This window comes from Balaenoptera ricei, chromosome 5 (genome assembly GCF_028023285.1).
Source record: "Balaenoptera ricei isolate mBalRic1 chromosome 5, mBalRic1.hap2, whole genome shotgun sequence".
Lineage (NCBI taxonomy): Eukaryota > Metazoa > Chordata > Mammalia > Artiodactyla > Balaenopteridae > Balaenoptera > Balaenoptera ricei.
Window position 1 is genome coordinate 133,853,752 of NC_082643.1, and position 9,830 is coordinate 133,863,581.

At 34.6% G+C, this 9,830-nt stretch overlaps 1 pseudogene; it reads right to left on the reverse strand.

Annotated features, from left to right (window-relative positions):
* Nucleotides 1-76: 76 nt before the first annotated feature.
* On the reverse strand, nucleotides 77-1,123 carry LOC132366667 (alpha-enolase-like; annotated as a pseudogene).
* Nucleotides 1,124-9,830: the final 8,707 nt, after the last annotated feature.

The window sequence follows — 9,830 nt, forward strand, 5'->3', positions numbered from 1 at the left end:
CTGTGCAAACATCAGAAGCAGGGTTCTAGCCAGCCGACTAGTGACTGAAAGGCTCAGGTGCTCACCTGCCCAGAACTTACTTGGCTACCCGGTTTCTGAACTACTTGCTAGCAGATTTAGCCTTGCTGCCCAGTTCTTCTTCAATTATGAGGATCTGGTTGTAGTTGGCCAAGCACTGGGTTAGGTAAGGTGTACCAGTCTTGATCTGCCCAGTGCAGGGCTCCACCACCAGGTAAGCAATGAAGATAACTTCGGTTATGAGTTATAAGACACCATGATGCCCCACCCATCGGACTGAGCCAGTTTGCACACCTGAAGAGAATTGGCCATGGAGCCGATCTGGTACACTTTGAGCAGGAGGCAGTTGCATGATTTCTCACCCACAGCCTTGGAAATCTGCTTCAGGCTGGTCACTGAGAGATTGTCCCCCCCACCACCTGGATTCCTGTACTAGCAGTGAACTTCTGCCAAGCTTTCCAGTCATCTTGGTCAAAGAGATCTTTAATAGACACCAATGGGTAGTCCTTGATGAAGGAATTGTACAGGTCGAACAACTGGTCAGGTGTGGCGTACCTGCTGAGATCATTGGGAGACTTGAAGTCCAGGTCATACTTCCCTGACCTGAAGAATTCAGAGGCAGCCAAGTCCATGCCAATGACAACCTCATCGGTGTAGCCAGCTGTCCTGATCTCATTCTTCAGCAACTCCAGAGCTTCTTTATTCTTCAGGAGCAAACCAGCCTTCATCCCCCACATTGGTGGCACCTTTCCCATATTTCTTCTTGATGACATTCTTCAGGTTGTGGTAAACCTCCCCTCCAATGTGCATGGCTTCCCTGAAGTTTGCTTCACCAACAGGGAGGATCAGAGTTTCTTGCATGGCCAGCTTGTTGCCAGCATGAGAACCACTGTCGATCACACTGAAGGCTGGAATGGACAAGATGACTTCAGAGTTGTCAGCCAAGTCAGCAATTTGGAGGTACAGGGGCACCCTTTATAAAAAACCTGGCCTTACAGACAGCCAGGGTCCCTCCCAAAATGAAGTTAGTACTACATTTAGATTTATTTTCCATTTCATCCATCTCTATCATCCATTTGTCAGTCTTCTACTTGTTCCACATGCTCAGTTTACATAATTCCTCTGATCTACAAATATAATACATTTACCTAAAATTTTTAACTGGTAATTGTAGTGGATTGAATAGTGTCCTCCCAAGATTCATGTCTAACCAGAACCCCAAAATGTAACCTCATTTGGAAATAGGGTTTTTGCAGATGTAATTAATTAAGATGGAGTCATACTGGATTAGGCTGGGATCTAAATCCAGTGACTGATGTCCTTATAAGAAGAGAGGACATATCAAAAGAGACATACAGAGGGAAGAAGGCTATGTGAGGACAAAGGCAGAGATTGAGGTGATGCAGTTACAAGCTAAGGAATGCCAAGGGTCGCAGGGTCCACCAGAAGCTAGGAGGAGGCAAGGAAGGATTTTTTCCTAAAGCCGTCAGAGGAAACATGGTCCTACTGACACCTTGATATTGAATTTCTAGCTTCCAGGACTGTGAAAAAATAAATGCCTGAGGTTTTAAGTCACCAAGCTTAAGGTTTTAGAGAGTAATGCTTCCACAAAGGAATTTAGCAGTAATTTTATTAAAATCAGAAGTTGTAATTTTCATCTGACTATCCAGATCCCCTCACACCACTGCAGAAAAATTTATTGTATTGGTAAATTACCGATCTTAATTTCAAAATAAAATAAAGTATGCTTCTATCCTATCGCGGCAGGGAAAATTATGTCTAGATTTTAAGACGTGGTTTGTGACTTTTAGTTTCAAATTTGCTGTGTATTTACATAATCAATTCACAGAGTTCCCAAGAAAGAAAAAAATGAAACAAAACAAAACATTATGTTGTTCCATATTCAAGTTAATTCAAGTCCTTCTCCAATTCAAGTTAAAGGATTCACATAATTATAGGACATGAGGTAAATTAATGCATGGAATAAAGATGCAATGATATGCAACTGAGGTTTTGTTTGTTGAAGTCTTTAATTCATTTGTTGGAAAGGGCTGAAATGGTTACCTTTGGACCAGATAAGTGCCATCCAAACTTTATTATATAAAAAACAGAAAAAAAGAGATAGGAACGTATAAGGTTAGAAAATTGAAATTAGACTGAAAAAATTCTATAATAAGCTATAAAGTTACATGTGCACATACATTAAATGTGCTGTTTGAATTCTGCAGCCCATCAATTCACTGAAATTCTTGATCTGAAGAATAGCCTTGCTACATGTTCTACAAATGAATACAAGAGAAACAACTATCCTTACTCATTCTAACATAACAAAATTCCTTCTAACTCATTTTGATTATAGTCTATCCCTCATTTTTAATTACTCTATTTTCAAAATCAAGTACAAATAAAACACCAACAGCAAAAAAAAAAAAAAAATTGTCACTTTTCTACCTTTCCACCTCCTTAGTACTTTAGTATGCTAAATCATCACTTTTTATACTTGGAGATTATGTTCAGATGCTGGTTTTCAGAACATTCACATTCTTTTGAAATACACCCCACAGATAATTTCTTCAGTAGTATAGACCAAGAGTATTACCTACATGAATTTTCATAAAGTTTACAGAACAAATTAGTATTTAGTCTAACGAGTAAAAAAACAAATAACAATTTTGAGTTCAACAAATGTTCAAAGGTTTTATGTCCAAACTCAACTTTATTGTTCATGTGATCTATTTAATGTGAATAAAAATCACCTCAGTTAAAGATTATATATGTTTAGATAATTTTTCCAGAATCAATATTCTAGTTTGTTTAAATACAAATACAAACTTCTTTATTCTTAATGAGTCTTTCCGATTTTCTGAATATTTTAAAGCTTTCATAGGTGAAATTACTAGTGGCTGAACTAAAAGGGAATTTTAAAATTTCAGCCTATTCCAAAGAGGAAAAAGGAAGATGGTGAATCCTGTTTAGTCTCAGAAAAATGAACCAGCCCTCTGAGGGAACTAATTTGGAATCAAGGAGAAAGGAAATTCACACAACAAAGAGAATCCATTTTAATTATCTGTGTGAAAGTAAAAATTGTTTGCATATGAATTACTGACTCTATAAGAAACTGGTAAGTTTGAATAACATATTATGACATACACTTTATGGTGAACTCTATTTCAATATTACCCATATCCGTATTTATTGTCTTCTAAAATTTATCTTGCCTTTATTTATAGCCGACATATTTAATGTCTCTATTGTTCATGCTTGGCTTCTTATTTTACTATAAAATAAAAAGAGTGCCCTAGACAAAATATGGTAATATAAAGAGACAAAACTCCTGATCGCTGACTCTATTCAGGAAACCCTGCTCATTTAATACCCAAAGTTCTGAATTACATTATCAATCATATTCTCCCACCTTATACATGAACTACCACATGAACCAAACAGAACAACATAAATATCACATACAGTTTTTTTAATTATCAGATAAACTTCACAGGAAAGTGTATACTATTTTTGAAAGTTTTATTTATTTTGTCAAAAACAGGTTCCATGTTTAGATGTTTGGCATCAACTTGATCATATTGAGATCACTTCTTCTTTAGCTATTGAACATGAGGAAAAAATAAGTTTCTAAACATTATCAAGTTGATGCAAATATTACAATTTACAAAGTTTCCTCATATAATCCTTGTTATAATATAGTTAAGATAATCAGTATCAACAACTGAACTGGCAAGGTTAGAGATTAAGAAGACCAAGCTACACAAAGAACACAAAAAATCTGTAATTTTTTGACAGCCTATAGAACAGGAGAAATTATTTGCAAATGATGCAGCTGACAAGGGGTTAATCTCCAAAATATACAAACAGCTCATTCAACTTAATATCAAAAAACAAACAAACCAATCAAAAAATGGGCAAAAGACCTAAATAGATATTTTTCCAGAAAAGATATATAGATCGCTAAGAGGCACATGAAAAGATGTTCAACATTGCTAATTATGAGAGAAATGCAAATAAAAACTACGAGGTATCACCTCACACTGGTTAGAATGGCATCAAAAAAGTTTACAAATAATCAATGCTGAAGAGAGTGTGTAGAAAAAGGAACCTTCCTACACTGTTGGTTGGAATGTAAATTGGTGCAGCCCCTATGGAGAAGAGTATAGAGGTTCCTTAAAAAGCTAAAAATAGAGTTACCATATGATCCAACAATCCCATTCCTGGTTATATACCCAGAAAAAAAAAAACCCCTAATTTGAAAAGATATATGTACCTTAATGTTCATTGCAGCACTATTTATAATAGCCAAGACATAGAAACAACCAAGTGGCCATCAACAGATGATTGGCTTAAAAAGATGTGAAGTGGAATATTACTCAGCCATAAAAAAGAATGAAATATTGTCATTTGCAGCAACATGGGTGGACCTAGAGAATATAATGATTAGTAAAATAAGTCAAAGACAAATACTATATGGTATCACTTATAATGTGGAATATAAGAAATAACACAAATGAATCTATATACAAAATAGAAACAGACTCACAGACATAGAAAACAAACTTATTGTTACTAAAGGGGAGAGGGAGGGAGGGAGGGAGGGACAAATTAGGAGTATGCAATTAGCAGATACAAACTACTATATATAGCTAAGCAACAAGAATTTATTGTACAGCACAGGAAACTATATTCAATATCTTGTAATAACTTATAATGGAATATAATCTGGAAAAATAACTGAATCTCTTTGATGTACACCTGAAACTTACACAATATCATAAATCAACTCTACTTCAATTAAAAAAAATCTTTCTGTGGTAGAGCATACAGTAACATAATTATATTGTACACTTTTGTATAACTGAGTTATTGAAGTGTACTTTGAATTTTTTATAGTTTCTGATGGGGAATTATGAACCTAAATATTGGCTTGTGTTGCTTAACCAACACCCATTCACCTAAATGAAACAAATCTCTAATTGGCTGGTTATAGTGGCTCACTAAGAAACAACTTTGATAAAAGAAAACAGGTTTCCCCCAATAATTACCTGAAACTCTTATAGGACAGTGATTAAGAAAATGTCTCTTTCGACAGATTATTATGCTGAAGAAGAAAAGCATTTCTATATAAGGTGATCATTGTACAAGGGTAAAGGATAATCAGATTCGATTATTTTATCTATTATCTGTTTATCTGTTAATTCTAAATGTTAATAGCTATTCAAGGCCTAAAATAGGGTGGACTGGCTATAAATTAGACAAGATGTCTAACAAGTCAATATAACATCAATGTTATAAAATGCTTATAAGGATCCCATTGGAGGAATGTTTCCCAGTATCTTCAGATAATCAGTCACAACCTTCAGAGTATCACTCACATTAAAATCACTTTAAAAAATCTTTTATATTTGCCCATAGATATTCTAAACTTTTATACAGAATCTCCCTCACTCAAAGAAATATCACTCTCTCAATCCCTTGCAACTCATTTCACCACCACCGCACACAGAAAAGGAACATTAGTTTAGTAGAACAAATGAGAAGGTGAATGAATGAATAACTGAATATCAAAAGGTAATTGTCAGTATAAAATTGCTTTTATGTAACTCATATTTCAACAATTTTGGGCCTCATTTCCTTTGTTCCTAATTTATTGAAGATTTTTAGGAGAGAAATCTCTACATCAAGTTAGTGGCATATGACATACAGCACTTAAGTTAATATAAATGTGCTATCACATTAAATATATATATGTATGTATATGTGTGTATATATATATACACACACACACACACACACACACACACATATATATATGTTTTGTTCCTGTGGTATCTCCTAGCTTGGCTATGAAAAATAATTATGCCTGTGAATTTAATGTATAATTATCCAGTGCATGTTTACGGTAAAGGATGTTGTGAAGAAGACAGAAAGAAACAAACAAAAATGGAAGGAAGGACAAAAGAGGAAAAAAAAAACTAGAAAAAAGAAAAGACAGAAAGGGAGATGAAAGAGAGAGAAAGAATTTGAACATTGTATATGAGCAGATTAAAGAACATTTAATAAGACCTTTGAAGTCCCAGAGAAAAGCCCAGTTTTTGAGATTGGATTGGATACATTGCATGACAGAGGTAGAATTTGCCCATGTGTGGTCTACCTACCCCATCACCCAACCCACACACCTTTAATTAAAACCTACAGTCACCAAAAACAAAAACAAAAAACCCTGTGGTCAGCATGTCTGCTTTAATATTCAGGGCTTGCCTTGCATCCTCCCATTTAAGGGAAAATCCTTCTGGGGAAACATGCTTGCCTAGTGACAAACAAAATCCACCTCAGTTATCCATAAATTAGAACTGTTACCCAGAAATTAACGATTTTAAAGAAAAATCAATATTATCTAAAGTGAAATTTCAAGAAAAATGATTTGGAAAATTGTTAAAAAGAAGTAGGTAATTTAGTGATAGAAGATGTTTTAAGATAATTTTAAAAACTAAATCTCTAAATCTCCTCTGAGATATTGAGTTAACTCTTTAAAAAATTAACTTTTAGTCAAAAACAGGCTAATATTTTTAAAATGAGCCAATAAGAAGGAATACTTAGATGTATTAGAACAATTTTTAGAGGGAAAAAGAAGAACTGGAAGAAAAGGTTAAGAATATTCCCAAAATATATATACGTATGTAAATAGAAAAAAAAAGTTGAGACATGGCCAATGAATATAGGGGTTCCAATTTTCATGTAAAAGGAGTTTAAGATTACCAGAGAGATAATGGAAGAGGGAAATAAAGCCTCAGAGAAGGATTTCCAAATGCAGGAGAAAATCAGAAGTCTTTAAATTGAAAGGCACAAGTGAGTAGTAGGAGAGTGAAAAGTGCTACATATGTAGATACGTATGAACAGGCTTTGAGAAAACCAAGGATCAAAAAAAGTTCACTAAAGTAATAAGCAAGGAAGACTGATTATTTAAAAAGAATGAGAACTGAATTTGTATAGGATCTCCACAGAGACTCTGAATACTCTAAGACACAGGGATAACGATTTAAAATTACTAAGGAATGTATTTTGAATACAAATTTTTTAAGTATCTAAATATTAACCATATGAAGCAGAGAAATGATTTTAGACATGAAAATTTCAAAGTATTTATTTCCTCTGTATCTTTCTCAGGAAAATAATTGAGAATGTAATTCTATTTTTTTTTTTTTTAATCCAAGTGAAAGGGAAGATATGGACTCCATAAAAAAGAAAACATTACTGAAAAGGTGCAATTTAAATACATATCAAATAGTAAGAAAGAAATATTTTGAGCAAGTGATATAATAAAAGAAAATGAAATCCATTCATTTACATATTATACTTGGAATATTACTAAGTAAGTGGTACAAATTTGGTTTTGTAAAATTACATTTTCTTCTTTTTTCAAGTCCATTCACAATACTTGTTTCCGTAACATCCAATAATCACTAAATCATAACATTAAATATCTGAGATTTTGGATTTTAATCTTTAGAATCTTCCCACAGAATAATAACTGCATATTTACATTCAGGTTAGAGTAGAATATAATGTTATAAATCCTGATAAGTAAAAAAAATAATAATGATATGGTGTCAGAGGTTGGGATATTTATGTATAAAAAGGTTATATGGAAAGAAACTTAATAACTCTATACCCTGTATCATGTAATTTAAAATTATAAGGCTAACCAAAAAATAACCACACCTTTCTGAAATATTTGTAAGAGGGAAGAGGAAATCAGTTGGGAGATTGTATAAGTGTTCTAAGCATTCCATCTTTCAGAGCAGGGTGTCAATGGTTGCTGCCTAATTAGGTAAATCAAGAAATGGAAGTATAAATCTATGTATCTGCAAATATTCTTACAGATGGCATTCCATCTTATTTAAGCAGGAAAGGATTTCTTAAAGAATTTTAGACATCTCAGAGCATTTTCAGGAGTGCCTGATAGTTGGTCCTGGGTACTTCACAGCTTGGAACAAAACAGCCAGATGCATGGAATCTAGGAAACAACTAGCCACAGGGCAGGATTTCTCCAGCTCAGACAATGATGCCTGTGTCACCCGTCCCTCTGCATATGTGACTCTCAGGACTAGCTGCCCCATGAATGCCACACAGCTGCCCTAGAATAACCCCTGTATGCTCGTTAAAACAAGTGTATAGCTGCCACCCGGTTTTGCTCATTTCCTCATCCAAGTTTAATAAGGAAGCATCTAATCAGTAAAAATGTCAGTCATATGCTTGCATTCTGGAAACAAGTGAGTCTCAGAAATGTAGAATGCTAACCATTTAGATAGGTTACTGTAATTCTTTTTTTCTTAAAATGTAGAAATTTATTCTCATTGTTAGAGGCCAGAAGTCCAAAATCAAGGTATCAGTAGGGTTGTGCTTCTCCTAGAGGATCCAGAGGAGGATCCTTCTTTTTTCTGGTGGCCCCAGGCACTCTTATAAACACATCACTCAAATCTCTGCCTCCCCTGTTTTCCTTTTTAAAAATTTTAAACGTTTTTAAAAACATTTCTAGAAGTTATTATAGAGATGAACAGTACATAGAATTGTTCCCTAATATCTTTTTTCCCAGAATTATTGAGATTATTGACATATAGCATATGTAAGTGTAAGGGGTACAATGTGATGATTTGATTCATTTATATAGGGCAAATGATCACCACAATAAACTGTTAACACATCAATTTCATTCTCTTGCATAATTACCATTTTTAGTGTAATTCTAATAGGTGTGATTATAAATTAATTTCCGAAATATTTACGATTTCACTTAGGTAATTATATGAAAAAATATTTTCCTCAGAATTTTATGTTTACTATATTTTATTATATGTATGTGTGAATCAGAATGAAGGAAAGCTCATTTAAAATGGAGTCATGGGCTTCCCTGGTGGCGCAGTGGTTAAGAATCCGCCTGCCAATGCAGGGGACATGGGTTTGGGCCCTAGTCCGGGAAGATCCCACATGCCGTGGAGCAACTATACCTGTGTGCCACAACTACTGAACCTGTGCTCTAGAGCCCACGAGCCACAACTACTGAAGCCTACGAGCCACAACTACTGAAGCCTGCGAGCCACAACTACTTAAGTCCGCGTGCCTAAAGCCCGTGCTCTGCAGCAAGAGAAGCCAACGCAATGAGAAGCCCGCGCACCATGATGAAGAGTAGCCCCTGCTCACCGCAACTAGAGAAAGCCCGTGTGCAGCAACGAAGACCCAACGCCGGCAAAAATAAATAAAAATAAAATAAATAAATTAAATTTATTGAAAAAAAATAACGTGGAGTCAGGAGGTCAGACTCCTCAGGCACTACCATTTCACATCAGTGACAGACCCCAACAGGAAGACGTTAATTATAGACCCTAACAGGAAGAATTCTCCTTGCCCAGCATCAAGTCCAGCCAGCGGGAAGTGCCACACCATCTTACTTTTAATAAGTAAGAACTTTGAACTCATACTTTTAATAAGTGAACTTTGTTTCAATACAACCCCTCCCAATTTCCTCTTTTTTCTTTATAAAGTAGCATTCCTCTTCTTTGCTTGTTAGACTTGTCATTGGCTCTTGCTATAGCTTGCTTGTCCTGAATTGCAATTTCCTCCCGAAAAAATCCATTTTGCTGGTAAAATAACTGGCTGTTTTATTTTAAAGGCCAAAATAATAATAATAATAATAATAATAATAATAATAATAATACAGTGTTCTGGAGATTTTTCTAATGAAAATAATATATATTAGTCAACAAACTAATACTGACATCTCCTCAAATTAATAACAATAACTG